At 44.4% G+C, this 18017-nt stretch overlaps 1 protein-coding gene and 1 long non-coding RNA gene across 9 annotated transcripts in view; one reads left to right on the top strand and one right to left on the bottom strand.

Moving 5' to 3' along the window:
• NEDD4L (NEDD4 like E3 ubiquitin protein ligase) overlaps window positions 1-18017 on the bottom strand; it is a 325991-nt gene that overhangs the window by 259974 nt on the left and 48000 nt on the right. For 2 of the 8 annotated variants that reach the window (XM_084832986.1, XM_084832985.1), the window contains one exon: window positions 9483-9599. The exons of the other annotated variants lie outside the window; for them this stretch is intronic. The gene's annotated coding sequence lies outside the window, so the exon portion shown is untranslated. Of the gene's footprint in view, window positions 1-9482; window positions 9600-18017 lie in introns of those variants that run through there. 8 annotated transcript variants of the gene reach the window in all.
• LOC146351983 (uncharacterized) lies at window positions 6389-17905 on the top strand. The gene is made up of 3 exons (XR_014787516.1): window positions 6389-6744; window positions 15682-15805; window positions 16427-17905. It is a non-coding gene; the product is annotated as an uncharacterized LOC146351983 (long non-coding RNA).

The raw sequence follows: 18017 nt of genomic DNA, 5'->3' as shown, positions 1-18017 counted from the left end.
GTTTTTAATCCCGTCAGTTACACTGTGTAAACAGGCATAAGAGCAATAAGGATTTTTTTTGTCATCTATAACCAACTGAGCGCGAGAAGAAGCACTTCTATTGTTCGTTTTTGAGACACGCGCTCCTGACGAACAGTTTCATTAACTTTCTATTAAGCTGAAAAGGAGTCAGGTTTCGCAAAAAGGAAAAGCCAACTAGTTAATTAGAGGAAAAAATGAATTACACAACAGTGCATAATGAAATACGAGATGAAATTCAGTTCGCTATCCAGTTCTAAAATTCACTTCCTCATCACGTAAGCCTATATAAACAGCATTCCCATTTACTATGATACACAATTGTCTTTAGCCCCCAATCACAGTTAGTACTGACACGAAGCTGTTTCCTGTGACGTGACCCCACAGTGCTGCAGTAAGCAAGCAAAAATCACATGGCTGGTACCCAGAGATGAAATATTTCCAGAAATTCTGAAGCCATGGGAGCGGTGGAGAGAAAGAGAGCAGTTTTTTTCTCCCATTTTTTTTCCTGGAAAACCCACCAACATTTTACAGAAAACTGAAACATATGTAATACTTATTTTAATAACATGAGAACATAAGAAGAGCCATGCTGGATCAGACCAAGGGTCCATCTAGTCCAGCGTTCTGTTCACACACTGGCCAATCAGCTGCCAACCAGGAACCCACAAGCAGGGCATGAACACAACAGCACCATCCCACCCATGTTCCCGAGCAACTGGTGTATGTAGGCCTCTGGTACTGGAGGTAGCACATAGCCATCAAGACTAGTAGCTATTAAGTACCTTTTGCTCCAGGAATTTGTCCAACCCCCTTTTAAAGCCATCCAAATTGGTGGCCATCAGTACATCCTGTGGTGGCGAGTTCCATAGTTTAACTATGCGCTGTGTGAAGAAGTACTTCCTTGTATCTGTCCTGAATCTCCCACCAATAAACTTCACAGGATTTTGTTAGCATCCTTTACAGATCTAAAGTCACTTTGGTACTTTAGGACAGGGGCGTTAACCCCCTTTCAGCCGGAGGCTGAACTCAATTTCAGAGAAGCTCTCAGGGGGGACATACAGTCAGGGCCAGGAATATTGGAACAAGGATAACTGTTTTGGCAGTTGGCCGCTGTACACCTCCACATTGAAGTTGAAAGGAAACACACCCAGATGGGAGCGAAGTCAGGACTTTCAGCTGTAATTCAAGGGGTTTGACAAAAGTGGGGCACTAATCATTCAGGAAGTACAGCCAGTGGCATACACACACACGCATCGTTGGTGGCTCATAAGTAATGGAACAAGCCAACATCATCTCAAACTTAAGGATCGCCGTTAATACCGGGATGAAAATCCTTTGCAGTCACTGACTGCCTGAAGTCTGGAACCCATGGACATGACCAAATGCTGAGTTTCCTCCCTCGAGATGCTTTGCCAGGCCTTCACTGCAGCTGCCTTCAGCTGCTGCTTGTTTGTGGGTCTTTCTGCCTTCAGTCTTGTCTTCAGGAAGCGAAAAGCATGCTCTATTGGGTGGAGATCAGGTGACTGACTTGGCCATTGAAGAACATCCCACTTCTTTGCCTTCAGAAACTCTTGGGTAGCTTTTGCTGTATGTTTTGGGTCATTATCCATCTGCAATATGAAGCGGCATCCTATCAGTTTGGCAGCATGCGGCTGCATCTGAGCAGAAAGTATAGCCCTATACGCTTCAGAATTCATCCTGCTGCTTTTATCAGCAGTCAGGTCATCCATAAACACCAGTGACCCGGTTCCATTGGCAGCCATACATGCCCAAGCCATAACACTGCCTCCACGACATTTGACAGATGATGTATTATGCTTTGGATCATGAGCTATTCCGTTCCTTCTCCATACTTTTCTCTTCCCATTATTCTGGTACAAGTTAATCTTGGTTTCATCAGTCCAAAGAATCTTATTCCAGACCTGGGCAGGCTTTTTTAGGTGTTTGCTGGCAAAGGCTAATCTGGCCTTTCTGTTCTTGAGCGTTATCTGTGGTTTGCACCTTGTTGTGAAGCCTCTGTATTTACATTCATAAAGCCGTCTCTTGACTGTAGATGTTGACAATGACATGCCTACCTCCTCAAGAGCATTCTTGACCTGGCTAGATGTTGTGAAAGGGTTCCTCTTCACCATGAGCAGAATTCTGTGGTTATCCACTTTAGTTGTCTTCCATGGTCTTCCAGGCCTTTTGCCGTTGCTGAGCTTGCCAGTTAATTCCTTCTTTTTCAGGATGTTCCAAACTGTTGTGTTGGCCACTCCCACTGTTTTTGCACTCTCTCTGATGGGTTTATTTATTTATTTATTTTCTTCATTTCTATACTGCCCAATAGCCGAAGCTCTCTGGGCGGTTCACAAAAATTAAAACCAAACAACACACAATAAAACAATTTAAAATATATAGAACATTAAAACCACAATATAACAATACAACCACAATAAAACCTAGCAGCAGTGCAGGAGTTTAAAATACAGATTTAAAACAACAAAGCTAAAAATTTAGAAAGCTAAAATGCTAAAATGCCTGGGAAAATAAAAAGGTCTTCACCTGGCGCCGAAAGGAATACAATGTAGGTGAACCTCACTAGAGAGCTCATTCCAGAGCCGGGGTGCCACAGCAGAAAAAGCCCTCCTCCTAGTAGCCACCTGCCTCACTTCCTTTGGCAGGGGCTCACGGAGAAGGGCCACTGACGATGATCTTAAGGTCTGGGCAGGCACATATGGGAGGAGGCGATCCTTCAGGTAACCTGGCCCCAAGCCGTTAAGGGCTTTGAATGTTAACACCAGCACTTTGAATTGGGCCCGGAAATGGACTGGCAGCCAGTGCAGCTGTAAAAGTACTGGCGTAATATGAGCTCGCGGGCCAGTCCCTGTTAACCATCTTGCTGCCCTATTTTGGACCAGCTGAAGTTTCCGGACAGTTTTCAAAGGCAGCCCCATGTATAACACATTGCAGTAATCCAGACGAGAAGTTATCAGAGCATGGATAACTCTAGCTAGGCTATCTCTATCCAGATAAGGGCATAGTTGGTATACCAGCCTGATGTTGTTTCTTCAGCCTAATGATGGCCTCCTTCACTCGCATGGACGCCTCTTTGGACCTCATGTTGGGAGTTCCAGTGAACAGCTACCAAATGCAAATGTGACACTCAGAACCACCTCCAGGCCTTTTATCTGCTTGATTGGTCATGGGGTACCCAGGAAACAGGCCACACCTGGCCATACAGCTGCTTGTCAGCCATTCCTTCCATTACTTATGAGCCACCAACGATGGGTGTGTGTGTATGCCACCGGCTGTCCTTCCTGAACGGTTAGTGCCCCATGTTTGTCAAACCCCTTGAATTACAGCTGGAAGTCCTGACTTCGCTCCCATCTGGGTGTGTTTCCTTTCAACTTCAATGTGGAGGTGTACAGCGGCCAACTGCCAAAACAGTTATCTTTGTTCCAATATTCCTGGCCCTGACTGTACCTCAGTAGCGGGTGGGGACAAAGCCAAAATGGGGCACGGCCAAACAAGCAGCATCTTTTCACTTACAGCTCTTCCTGCCAGTAACGAAGCCTTAGGAGAAGCATTTCAACTTTTCAGAATGGGGGGAAATTGCACAGAAGCCAGTAAACCACCAAATGATTGGCAGCTGGGGGAAAGGCAGTGGGGCCAGGAGGAGGAAGCATGGCATTCTGAGGACCCCCGGAGGGCCGGATTTGGCTTCTGAGCCGGGGGTGCTGCACCCCTGGTCTAATCCTTTTATGTTTGTTGTCATGGCCAAGTAAACTGGTAGCCCATCATCACTCCATCTTCTGGCAGCTCCTGAGCTAACACAAAGATGCTAATTTAAATCCTCCTGAACCATCTGGCAAATCTGGGGGGGGCAGCCTGAGACCCCCAGATTTGATCCCTGGGCCTGAAGTTTTACACCCCTGATTTAGTAACATATCATGTATCATGTATAACTTGGTTTGTCCATAAAATTATCAAGTTTGGTATACCCAATTTAGAAGTATAGTTTATTATGTAAGTAGTTATCATATAATAAAGTGTATTATATAACTATATTATATTGTTTATTCAGACAATAATTACACATCTACTAATTGAATTTACTGTGTTACAAACGGAGCTACAAGCTAGATTCCTTAATTTAGCATCTCTTAGTTTTTGCTGGTTCATGAGAAGCACGTAAAGCAGAAAACAGAAGAAACCATCAACTGTAGAGTAAACTAAAAGTTATTATATATTCTAAACTTAGTCCCCTCCATAGTGTTTTCTAAAAGGAAAACAGGAAAAACTGAATTTTCTAAAAGAAAATCATCTAAAATGTTTGTTTTTCCAATTTTTCAGAAAAACGGAAATCATCCTGGGGGGAAATCTGCTTTTTTTCCCACCTGAATTTTCCCAGGCATTGTTTCCAGGCATTCAACCTCTCTAGGTGGGCCAATCCCATGGGTTCTTCCAACCGAATGGTAGGGAAGCTGGAGAAATTTGAGATGGACTAAAATGAGCTTCAATTTTTATTTATTTATTTATTAAATTTATTAATCGCCCATCTGACTGGTCACCCAGCCACTCACAATTTTTAAGAATCCAACCTGTGCAATCCACTGCAGAGCGACCCCTTCAGGCCGCACAGAGTCCGGGGACTTTCGGATTTTGTTTTTGCTTTTGTTTTTTACTTTCCCAAAATTTATGCATCTTTATTTGTAGGAAAATACTCAAGTTTCTGCTGAGGAAAAGTTGAATGGAATGGGAGACAATACACTAAATGTTACGTACTAAGGTAATTATGTAAATTCTGACAAAATCTCTTATGTAATTACTTGCGTATTCTTCTGCATGATGCGGGGGGGGGAAATCTGCATCTGTCTGTGAGCGGACGATGGAACAAAAGGCGCCTGACAATCCACGAAACACAGATGGATTTTACACGGTCCATACATCCCTACCGAATGGTTATGTGGCTGGGAGGGAGGGCAGGCAAACATTAGGTTCAAAAGAACCCCTGTGATTGGTCTTGCCCATATGGCTCCTAGATTACGAACATACTTGCTATGCCATAGTGATGCAGGTTCCAAACAAGCAATAATGGTGAGTGGGGCTCCAAAAGTACCCTATACTACAGCCCAAGGGAGGTGTATCAAGGGAGGAACTGGAGTTCAAGTCCATCTCGACCCTAATGCCTGATGTTTCCTACATGTCACGTGATGTGCGTGCTCAAAAAGCACTCTTGTTTGTTACGTCACAACCTATGGGCCTCAACCCTGACACCAGCAGCATGTTCTGGAGCCAAGCCCTTGTTTCAATCCAGACTTGCCCCAAGCCCATCTTGCTAACAGTGGTGTAAATTGAGGCACTCTTGCAGAGGTTTTCAAGAAATTCAGTTTTGAGAAAGTAGGGGTCTAGCCCTCCTGAGGAAACAAGCTTGAAAGCGACTAGCGCAAGCCAGAGCTGGCTCAAGACATTTTGCTGCCTGGGGCAAATGACAAGATAGCACCTCCTCCCATTCCATGTACAAAAGTTGAGTGGACTGGCAATTGAATCTTTCTTCAGTACTGGAAATGGGACTGCATCCTCCAGCATGCTTGAAGGAAGCAGGCTCGCTCAGAGGGTGCAAAACAGGCTGCATGGCCCACAGCTCTCTCCCAGCATCTGCCACCTGAAGCGACTGCCTCACTCTGCCTAACGGTAGGGCCGGCCATGGTGCAACAATGCCAAGCATTTTTGAACATCCTAATTTAAGCTATTCTAATAAATGACATGTTTTTAAAATCCTATTGGAGAATTAATTATACACACCCACTACCACACAGTGCATTTAGAAGCCCTACAATTAAAGTGGAGTCAGGGGGGCAGGGGGAGAAAGAAGTCAACAATAAAGGATTTACCATTAGCCCGTACACCAGGCCCACACAACCTAAGCCCATCAGGCCAAATTCAGTGCTCCAGCTATGTGCACAGCCATGCACTTGACAAACAGAGGGCTAGATGCGCCCGATCTCGTCTGATCTCAGAAACTAAGCAGGGTCAGCCCTGGTTAGCACTTGGATGGGAGACTGCGTGGGAATCAGGCTTCCTACATTGAGCAGGGGGTTTGACTTGATGGTCCTGTAGGCCCCTTCCAACCAATCTATGATCTATGAACCCCATTTGTTGTTGTTGTTGCTGTTGTTGCAGTCCAGAGCAAAACAGAAAAAAACAGGACCTGGTGGGCGTCATACGCAATTCAGCTTGGCAGGGAGGCTTGCGTTATGCCAATGCACAAACTTACAAAACAACAAAATTTCTTCAGGCCGAGGTAGGGTAGATTAAACACTCATTCTGAAGAGTCCTGCCAAGCACTCTGGTAGTTTATAAGTGCCTTGAGCATTTGGTATGCGGAAGATCAAGCGAGCAAAGCAGTAAATTTCCATCGCCGAGGGATGCAGGTGAAAAGCCAGCAGTTCTCATATACTTCACCTGAAGAAACATTAACCTGAAACACAATAATGGAAGCATTCATCGCGGAAAGGTAATTTGGACTGAAGGATGCGAGCAAGCCACAAGAAGCTCTCCACTGGAAGGGAATGCAAAGCGTCTCCCTCACTCGCTTCTGTGTCTGCCCTTCCAAGCTCCGTGCAGCAATATGATCCAGTCTTGTGGTGGGAGACCACAGCCCTCTGCAGTTCAGTTATTCAAGCATGACTGGAGCAGCGTAGGATCCAGTCATGGGAAAGCAGCTGTCATCTGGTATCGGTAATGTATGAATTTGGTTTCACACTATATAAGGGAGGAGTTCAGAACCTCTTTCAGCCCAAGAGTCAATTTCACGTCACAGAAGCTCTTGGGGGCCACATTGCAGTCTTGGGTGGGGCCAAAAAATACCAGCATCTTTTCTCTTAAGGCTCGTAGTGCCAGTAACTAAGCCTTGGGAGAGGAATTTCAACCTTTTAGAATTGGGAAAAACAGCACAAAAGCCAGGAGACCCCAAATGGCCAGTGATTAGAGAAAGGGGACGGGGCCAGGAGAAGAAGGCATGGCCATCTGAGGAATCCCAGAGTGCTGGATTGGGACCCCACAAGGGCCGGATTTGGCCTCCTGGTTCTGCACCCCTAGTATACAGCAACAGAGATGAGCTCCAGTCCTCATCCTCAGCTCAGAGCAAGGTATTATCCCTGACCTTGCACTGAATTTTGAAGGCATCCAGCAAGGTCAGGGATAAGACTCCACACCTTGTGCAAGGGAGAGGCAACCACAATATTTTAGTTGGCTACCAAGGCCAGACAAAATGTATGGATCTCAGGCAACAACCAGGCCACAAAAGGCCTGGTTGGCATCTTGTGCTAACTGAGCAAGCCCAGAATCCTCATTTAGGGTTTCTTCCAGTGGAGGCTGGTAGCTCCAATGTCAATGGGGCACTGAATCTGCTCCGGGTTTCAGTCAGAACGAGTGAGAACTCTAAAGGAGCTATCCTTTAGAGTTCTGACTGAAACCCGGAGCAGATTCACAGCCCCACTGACACTGGAGCCACCAGCCTCCACTGGTTTCTTGAGCAGACATATTTATTTATTTGATTTATGGCACTCAAAAAATTGCACTCAAGGCAGCTTACAAGAAGGGTCCCATGATGCTAGGGAGCATGAAAGCCCCTGCTCTGTGGTCCTGAGGAAGTCCTGAACTCTGTTGCCTTCACGCCTTCATGCCTGAGCAGGAACGTCCTCCATGGAAACCAAAATAATCATTACCAGATTATAAAAAGGGTTTAAGTAACTACAACAAATAAATGGATAATGGCCATGAAGCACCACAGCATGCTTTGCTGCTACTTGGCCTAAGAATTTAAAAAACACACACATAACAACTGCAGTCCTGAGCCTGCCATATTTGTCTTCCCAGGAGTCCCAGAGACCACAAGCCACCCTAGAAACAACAACAACTATAAGCAGCAGCTTGAATGAGCTTAAAGAGCAGTTTGTAGCTGAGGAGGAGGGGTGGAAGATACATTTTTAAAAAAAATGGAAAACCCTAAGGGCACCAACAAGCCTCTTAGATTAAGGAGCTTCAGAAATGTGTGGACATTTGGAACTAAGCATTTGGTTTCACCAGCCTGAGCCTCAAGGTCATTCACATGCTCCCTGCCTTTGCACACAGCAATTTTCTGGTTTGTGGCAAACCCTAGTTTGCCGTTTCATCTAGACCAGCCTTCCTCAACCTGGTGCCCTCCAGATGTGTTGGACTGCAACTTCCGTAATTCCCAGCCAGCATGTCTGGAGGGTGCCAGGTTGGGGAAGACTAACCTAGCCATTTTTGCACTTGTCCTGGAAAACCAGGTTGAGAAATCAGAGTGCGATCCAGGTTTGCAGGGAGACTGCAAACCATCGTTGGCCAGCTTCAGATGAACTGACAAACTATGGTTTGCCTCAAACCAGGAAAGGAGATGTAATCATCATGCAAAGATGGGTGGTAGTAGGGGTCCTGCCAAGCTTGCTCACAATGCTAAGCCATAGGACTGTATTACGTCTCAACCAACTGTAACACCTAACACACACACACACACACACACACACACCTTTAAACCTTGTTTTACAAAGCTACTAACTTCCATTCTGAATTACATGATTCATGTCCTCAGCTGATTAGAAAAATACAACTACCAGGGTTAAAGTCTGTGACACCAACTTAGCAGAAGAAAAGGAACCAAGGGATGTCCAAGGGCAGGTAGGAGCAACCCACAGTACAGATTCATTCCCACACTGGCATCACCACACTTGGGAACTACAGCAACACTGATGGAGGCTTCTCCCAACATAGCTTGGAACAGAGCTTAGAATGATCCCAACATAGTGATCCTCCCAACACAACTTAGAACGATCTTTGGATGTTATCAAGTAGCCCAAGAAGAGGCCACACTATATAACAACCTTCCCCAACCTTGTGCCCCCCAGATAGCCTTGCTGGTGAGGGATGATGAGATTTATAATCCAATGTATCTGGAGGACCCCAAGTTGGAATGGCTGCTCTAGAAGCTTCCTTACCACTAAAACTAATGTCAGGAAAGTAGATTTGGATTTGGTGTAGTGGTATCTAGGCCATGCAGTGCAGTGCATCTGATGACATCCCAAAAGATGCTGTTCAGTTCATGCATAAAAGGCCCTTCTGTCAGCAACCAGGTCCCACTAGTTCCAGGTCTTAAAAAACGGATGGCTAACCAATTGTTGTTGTTTTTAAAATGCTAAGAAAGCATACAAACAAAGCTAGGCCTGCATGATGCAGATGCCGCTGGGTTCACAGGAAAAAAAACTGGCAGGAGGGCCCCTGCAGACATTTCCTAAGCCACGTGGCATTAAATGCCACACTCTGGGCATCTCTACACCAGCCTAAAATCCTGCATTTAAAACGGGGCTTTCTGCTTCCGTTTTAAATGCAGGACCACAACTAACTCCCTTTACGTGTGCTTCCTTCCCCCCTCCCCTCCCCCCTCCTTCTCCCTGTACCTGAGTCTTCCATTATCTTTCATTGATCTCACTCCTCTTCTTGCCACTTTAACTCTTTTGACAGAGGAAACTCAAGAGGAACACAATGGGATAATTTGATAGCTCATGATCTGCGATCTATTTAAAAACAGAGCAAAGGCCATTTAGTGCAGGAGATGCCTGGGATGATCACTGCATCATGTAAAGACCCCACAAACTTCCATGAAGGAACAATCTCAATCACAGGATAAAAGCCCAGTGTGAAGGAGCCCTCTGCCTTTCCCAGCAACAGGATGCCTAGGTAGAAATTTTTGAAATATGTCACAAACTGCTTTGAATCCTGTAAAGAAAACCATCCACACACACACCCAGCCATGTGGGCCCCCACCCACTAAATTCATTCTAAATCTAGGGTGAGTTGGTGGCACCAACAGTGCCAATAGGGACCAGAAAAAATAGCAGTAAGGCTGGAAACGAAAGTCAAAAGAGAAACAGCTGCACTAATTGAATTCTCAATGTGTTTCAACACTTGGTCTTTATCAAGGGAACTGAAGAATACAAAATATATAGTACATGATGAGCGATATGTAATGTACACTAAAACACTTAAAATATATTTTACATGTTTCCAAAAGAATTCTTGAATAATATGTATTGACTAATTAAAATCTTCAAAACACGCTAAACTATCCTAAAAATAATGTTAAAATTATCTACATATGAATATGTAAGTTTTATAATCTGACAACTGTTAAAAAACACAATAAATTATATATACACATGCACACACACACGGCATTTAAAATACATATTTACATGTTTTCAACAAAATTTCTGTATACCCTAAAATGACTAGTTAAAAACTGTTGGCTTAGAAAAACGCAGGACACAAGCATTTTGCTGGGGGAAAGAGACAGCTCTGAAAACTATACACAGCACAGGCACGCTGCAGGTGGTGGTTCGAGGCGGATAACTGTGTGAGTCTAATTTTAACAGGGTTCTGTAATAGCATGATTTCCTGAATAAAGTTGCCTGTAGCGACGCAGGGTGGAATTCTTTTCCTGAAATAGAACATGTCCAACTGCTATTATTTTTCCACTTCTGGCAATGTATTGTTCTTTTAAAAATTAATTAGTAATGTAATGAATGGATACAACTTAGATTAGGCAGCTGGAACAGGTACAATACTGGTCAATTCCACAATCAAAGCTGTAATTCGCTAGTTTCGGGTGACTATCTCTGGAATACAGGTGATTTACGAGCACAGCTCTTCAGGCATGCTAAAATTAGTATGTTAAGTGTTTTCAGTTCCTTCTTTCCCCACCTCCTTCGTCACATCAAAATAATGCAAGGGAAGCGTATGCTGTTGAGTTGTCGTGTTTACAACTATTTCAATACAAATGATTTCCAGGTAAAGCTTTGAATCTGCCTGGATATACACATTTAACCTGTACAAAGTATGCTTGTGGGAGGTAAGCATTCCGATCATATTACTGCTATTCTGTATCATTTACATTGGCTGCCTGTTATTTTTCAGGTCATATCATAGAATCATAGATCGTAGAATTACAGGGTTGGAAGGGGCCTGCAAGACCATCGAGTCCAACCCCCTGCTCAATGCAGGAAGCCTGATTCCCAGGCGGTCTCCATCCAAGTACTAACCAGGGCTGACCCTGCTTAGCTTCTGAGATCAGACAAGATCGAGTAGAAAAGTCCCTGGTCACAGTCCAATTTAAGCGGCTGGCTTTGGCCTTTAAAGCCCTAAATAGTTTAGGACCATGTTACTTGAAGGACCATCGACACCTGTATGAGCCTGCCCAAGCATTAAGATCAGCATCAGAGGCCCTGTTGTTTGGCCCATGAGAAATAGCCATTAGATCGGTGGGAACCAGGGTAGGGCTTGCTCCAGCCGTGGCCCCACACCTTTGGAACTCCCTCCCCAAGGAGGTACTTTCACATACTTGCTTGAAAAAGTTGATAATCGCTTGAAAAACATTAATTACAACTTTGAAACTGCTAAGTTTGCTTAATATTGTATTTGCAATTGGCATACATTAATTTTTGTGCTACTGAACTTAACAAACTGGAACATTTTCCACGGAAAATAAAGAACTGGTAAATTTTCCATTTTGGAGAATTTTCTGCCCTACATCACTGGGAGTATTGTGGAGGAAGTGCACGTCTGACTCACTAGAACACTGGACAGGAGCACCCCACTGTACAATGTTTGGTTGCAGACCCATTTGTACCTCCGAATACCAATGCTGGGATCAGACAATAGCAACAGGTGATAGCCATGAGGTTCAGAGCCAACACCTGAGCTTCTCAGGAAACATCTGGGAACAGAATGCTAGACTAAATAAACATTTAGGTTTTAAAGCCAAAACACCAAAGATCTCCAGATCTGGTTGGGAAGGGGCAGGGCACAGCTTGGCTTTTAAATATTTCACTACAGGAGGTCAAATATTGCGGGCTGCCCTTGAATAAGAGGAAGAAAATCTATTATTAGCACATGGCAGCAAGCTTCAGCTTTTGAACCCCTCTCCCCTACCTGCTTCTATTTCAGGTTAACTTCTGCAGAGAGCCGATATCATTCATGTGAACCATTGATAAAATTGCACTCTGGCTGTTATCTCACAAGGGCAGTGCAAAACCAGGAAAGTAGCTCCAATAAAACTGCTACAGATTAAAAGCAGATTCCTTATGGAAGTTGGCTTCTGGAGACAGCAATGGTGGGAGAGCAGCAAAGTGCTGAATTCATGTTTTATTCACGGCTAAAACGCCAAACTCATTCCAAGTCAGAGAAAAACAACACTGAACTTGTGCTCGCTCACAAGACTCTAAAATGGAGTGATTTAGGATAACAGTTCCCAAAAGGCAGTTCTGGTCAGTGCCTTAAGTGCTCTGCACACAAAGAGGGTGGGGAAAGAACAACATTCTGCAATAACGCAACACAAATTCTTTGGCCTGAATGAATTATAAATCAAGCATGATCTTACCCTGCAAAAAAAATTCTGCAATGTTACTGTCTTGCTGATGGAGTCTAATAAAACTGCACCTCCTTGCTCTGGCATTTAACCGATTTCACACATCCGCCTATTCCTTCTATAGTCTGGTGCATTACAGTGTAATCCCATAGATGTCTACTCAGAAGTAAGCCCCAACTGAATAAAGGGGGTTTACCACCAGGCAGGTATGCATAGGATTAAAGCCTCATTCAGACTGTAAGTTCTAAGAGCAGGGCCTGTGCCATTATTAAAAATACAGAATGTCAGGTTCCTGTAGGTGCTAAAGAAATAAATGATCATACTGACAACAACTATAACAACAATGACTCCTAATTTACATCACTATTCCAAGTGAGAGATGAGAGATGAAAAGGGAGATATACAGGGACATAAGTTGCCGTAAAAAGGTAGTCATCAGCTGTTCCAGCTTCAGAAATTTCATAAGGTATTATCTACACACCTGCAACATTAAGGGCTAGAAACTTTATTTTTTCAAACAGATGCCAAGATTATCAGGAACCTGAGCCCTCTATCAAATACCATATACTGCAGCCTGTCTACACTTGTACAGAAACCCAGCTTACACATACGTGGCTATGGCCCTGTCACCATGTCTCAAGAGCACAGCCAACAAAGCACACTTAACTCAAGGCGGAAGACCCAACCTTTGGGGGGGGGGTGCAAAAACTGGGAAACCACCAATCAGTGCTTGGGGAATTGAGAGGCCTGGCCATATGGGGAACCCCGGAGGGCAGGATACAGATACCAGGCAGGTCAGACTTGGCCCAAGGGCCTGAGGTTAAAAACCCCCTGCAACAGAACTTGGTGCACCAACTTGGTGATGCACCATACTTGGTGATGCAGGGAAATCTAGCCCCTATATCTCCAACCTTGCAGTGGAAAGATATCAACTCCAACCCATTCAAGGTTTGCACTTGTCAGCTTTCCATACTCCCAGCTGGGCACTGCACATACCATGTGTCAGGGTGGACACTGAGCCCATAGAATCCCAGAGTAGTTCTGATTCTGAGGAAAAGCAGTTGCTCCTGGGAGAGGAGCGCACTCCTCTTTTCCAGGGCCAACAGCTGACGGAGATTCCTCCCACCAGCATTCCTAGCTTAGATAGCAGTCCTGGGAGTGACAGGGCGCGGGAAGCAGACTTGATGGACGCGCAACGCCGACGCAGAGAGCGGCGCCAAATGGAGGGCACAGAAAGGAGGCGTAGTGCCCGGTTGGCGCGCAAACAACGGCTGCGCCCAGAGGATCCAAGGGAAAAGGGGAGGGACTCTCCCTAGTCCTTAAGTTCAGGGCTCTGCCAGTAATTCCCTTTTAAACGGGGACCAACTGTTCTAACGTAGGGCACAGGTACTCTGCTGCTCATATCTAGTTGCTAACAGTAGAGTTGTTAAGTTGTAAAAGAGGAATAAAGCTTTGAAAAGAATCCATTTGTCTGTGTCTGGACTTGGCTACTGAATTAGACTGAGAGATGCCTCTAAGGAGCCCTTGACACCATGGGAGTGAGGGAAGCACCTCATGGACACCCAAAGCCCACCCATGACTCCACCACAGCACTCCCATGGGAGGTACTGCCACGCTACACGTCAAATCAGAACAACATTCTTCCATAAGCAGATGCCCCTTTTTGGACCATACATTTTGCCCAGCAGAGCCTTACTTATCATGGCACAAGCAATACAGCCCAGCAACATCCGGGGCAAAGTATCAAGCAAAGATGAGGGTTTGAAAGGTTTTAACTGAGAAGAGAGCTAAGTCTTGCAGGGCGTGGGAGCAGGTGGGGAAGCCTGTATCAACAGTGGTTCTTGACTCAGGAAGTAACATCGTCATGCTGACATTCATATCCCAGTTGGAACACAATTAAAGTGATACAGCTGAAAATGTAAGATACTCCACAAAACAAACTGATAAACTGCGGGAGTTACGCAAATAGAAGAGGATAACAGAGATTAGAGTATCAGCGAAACTTGTTTCTTCCTCCCTCTGTCCTGGCTCAAGTTTCTAGCCCTTATGACAGGTTCAAATGTTTTATTTTGGTTGTATTGTTATATTGTTATATTGTGGTTTTAATGCTTTTATATTTGATATTGTTTTACTGTGTGTTTGTTGGTTTTAATTTTTGTGAACCGCCCAGAGAGCTTTGGCTACTGGGCACTATAGAAATGAAATAAATAAATAAATTTTATGTAGAGCACACAACAAACTCTTAAGAGTAATATGCCACAAGCATCAAGACACAAAGATGCCAGAACTCTAGCAGCCAGACCCAGATGCTTTATTCCAGGGGTACCTTCCAGAGGTTTGGGACTTTAGTTCCCATCAGGCCCCACTAACATAGCCAATCAACAGGGATTATGGGAGATGTAGTTCCCCATAACATCTAGAGGGCACCAGTTACCTACCGCTGCCTTATCCTGAGCGATAGTGAGACTGCTGGAAAAAGCTGCTGGCCTGCTCCCTGTTGCTCTGCAGTGCCACCACAGCAGATGGCTAGAAAGTGGTACTGCAGCTACCAACTCAGGAGGGATCTGGAGTTACAAGGCACCAATAGGGATCCACCTAATCTTACAAAGCTGCTGACGGTGGCTTGGTTCCTCAGTCTACATCTGCGGTCTCCAACATGGTGCTCGAATGTGCCCACAGACATCTCTCTTGGTGCCTGTCAGTTTCTTTGCCTCTCCTGATTTTTATTTTATTTCTTAAGGTTTTTTTTAATATTTTGTTTTTAACCGGGAGGGTGGCATGAGTGCAGCAAAGCGCTGCCCTCCAGCACCATCTTTATTTGGGTTTAAAAGAGTGGTTTTGTGTTTCGGAGCTCAGACCCCACCTCGGCCTTAGATTTAGGTTCTTGGGCAAGTTTCTTTTCTTTTAGTCTTACCCGTTTGTCTTCTGGGAAATTCATGTTTTATGACCAGTTATTCCCACCATGACAGCCATTTTATGGATGGGCAAGCCTCCCCCATGACAGCTATTTTGTGAGAGCGCCCACAACATGCTGTCAAAAGTCCAAATGTGACCACCAAGCCAAAAAGGTGGTCTAGATCTCAGGATATACATCTAGGAACACCTAGATCTTAGCCTACAACAAGCAGTGCAATGCTGCTAAGAGAGAGACAGAGAAGCTACGGCTGCATTAACGGAAGCACAGCGTCCAGATTATGAGAAGTAATAGTCCCACACTATTTCCCACTTGTTAGGCTGCACCAGGAGCACCGCATTTTAAGAAGAATTTTGACAAACCAGAGTGTGTCTACAGGAGAAGGACCAAGATGGTGAGGGATCTGGAAACCAAGTCCTATGAGGAACAGTCAAAAGAGTTGGGTATGTTTGACCTGGAGAAGAGAAAATTAAGGGGAAACATGATAGCAGTTTTCAACTATCTAAAGAGCTGTCATGGAGAAGTTAAAGCAGATTTGTTCTCTGTTGCTCCAGAAAGTGGGGCTAGAATCTGTCTGGAAATTACATGGGAGTATATCTCCCCTAAACATTTGGAGAAACTTCCTCATGGTACAAGCTGTTTGACAGAGGAACAAACTGAGTCTGGAAGTGGAGGTTATAAGGAGGGGCTGGATGACCATCTGTCAGGAATGCTGTTGTTGCAAAATTCCTGCATTTAGCACAGGATTGGACTAGATGAACTCCAAGGTCCCTTACAACTCTATGATTCTATTACATAAAATGGAATAAAAATATTGCCTCCCATGGTGCTAGAAAAATGATTCTAAAAGATGCCTGCTTTTGCCTTTGTAGTTGCTAACGTCCTAACTTAAAATTGTATGACTAACATTCTAATCTGAAGCCCAGTTTCCTTTAACAAATTGAACCGTAACCTGGACTATCTTGCTTTTATTACTTGCATGATGTATATATGCTACATGGCCTACTACAAAGACTTCAGTGTGTTGTGGTGTTTTCCCCTCTTTTTTCCTCTTTCCCTCCCAGCGTCTCAGACATCTGAACCAGGTGGCACATTGCCATGCTCTTGAGAGGTTTTCTAAAGAACACTGCAAAGATCAAAAGATCCTCTTCAAGCCAATCCTTGCTTAAAATGTTGATCCTTCAGGGTATGGCGAGCAAGTTCATGTTCTTCAATGGAGACTTTGAAGAAAGTTTTGCAAAACTGGGAAAACTTTTTACAAAACTGGGAAAACTTTCCGATTTTTATTTTAATTCAGTTGCCTGGCTCAGACAGAAGACGTGCTGAACCAAATCTGTGGTCAAATATTATTTGATGCAGTGTCACAAACAATAAAATAAAGAACTCCTGGGGATGATGGGAATTGTAGTCCAACACATCCAGAGAGCACAACGACTGGGAAGGCTGCTGTACAGAATGAATTAAATACAAGCAGCAGTCTGTTGCAGCACTGCCTCACTACGAAGCGGTGAACCATCTAAAAATTGTATGAGTGCAGGAAAATACTTAGTTCAGACATACAAAGATGGAAAGATGGAATGTTTAGGATAAAGGCAAATGAAGAAGACCTCAGGGCCTGCTCCAATGGGCTCCCCTAGCCTCACCCCACCATCTACCAAGAATTGTCCTGTGGGAATAATTCCGGGAGAGAGAGGGATAAGAAGTCCTCGGGGCTTGCTCCAGATGGACTTCCTTCCTCTCACCTTGCCCCAGAAAGCCATCTGCCATCAGCAGCTCTGTGTGAAGGATTCTAGGAGAGAGGGAGGTAGATGGATGAGGATAACATCACTCACCTGCTCCTGTTCCAAGTGGACTCCCACCACCACAGGGCCTTCTTCCACCTACTGCCCCGTGGGAAGGAGCCTGATGGTTTTTAGAAATTTGCTAATATTGTTTATTGTGATTTTATTATTTTAAGTGTTTCTTGTGAGCCGCCTTGGTGGGATTTGCGTTCTGAAAGGTGGCATATTAGTAAATGTAATGAACAACCATATAAACAGAAGTTTGGTACTGAAATTACAATGTATTTGGGAGATGAGCTCCTAAATACATGGAAGCTGTGAAATTGGCTGTGAATCTGAGTATGCAGGTTTACAAGCATGAAATTAGTAAGATTGTTGAGAGAGGCCTGTTGACGTCCAGCTTGGATGAGGATGTTAAAACTCCAGACTCTACTTATTGAAGAAGCACCAAGCAGCCCAGAACGCTGAAGGGTATAGAAGCAAAATGCACATTTACTAGAATTAAAATGCGACTGAGAACAAAGTAGGCAGAAATGCACTCGCTCCCCTGGGTGCCTGCCAAACAGTGACCTCTTTTGGATGAAGCCTGCAAGCACAAGAAAAAAAATATCTTTGTCCGTTTCCCCAGTTGTCAAAGGTCATCTGAAATTTACTGGCCTTGTGCTCATGGCATTTGCCCTGAATTCCTAACATCCCAAGTCTCCGTTTGCAGTTCAAAGGGTAATGGCTGTGGCAAAAATAAATGAGATTGCATTATTATTTACATCCTGCTGTTCTGTGAAGAAGTTTCCAGAGTAACTTACCCCCCAAATAAAAAAGGAATACACACAGTATTAAAATCACAAAATTAAGACAATCCACCACAAAAAGGCAA

The sequence above is a fragment of the Heloderma suspectum genome, chromosome 2 (assembly GCF_057233095.1).
Source record: "Heloderma suspectum isolate Gila_16-S chromosome 2, 16-S_ref, whole genome shotgun sequence".
NCBI lineage: Eukaryota > Metazoa > Chordata > Lepidosauria > Squamata > Helodermatidae > Heloderma > Heloderma suspectum.
Note: the sequence above shows the minus strand (reverse complement) of the source record. Positions and strands in the feature narration are given on the sequence as shown.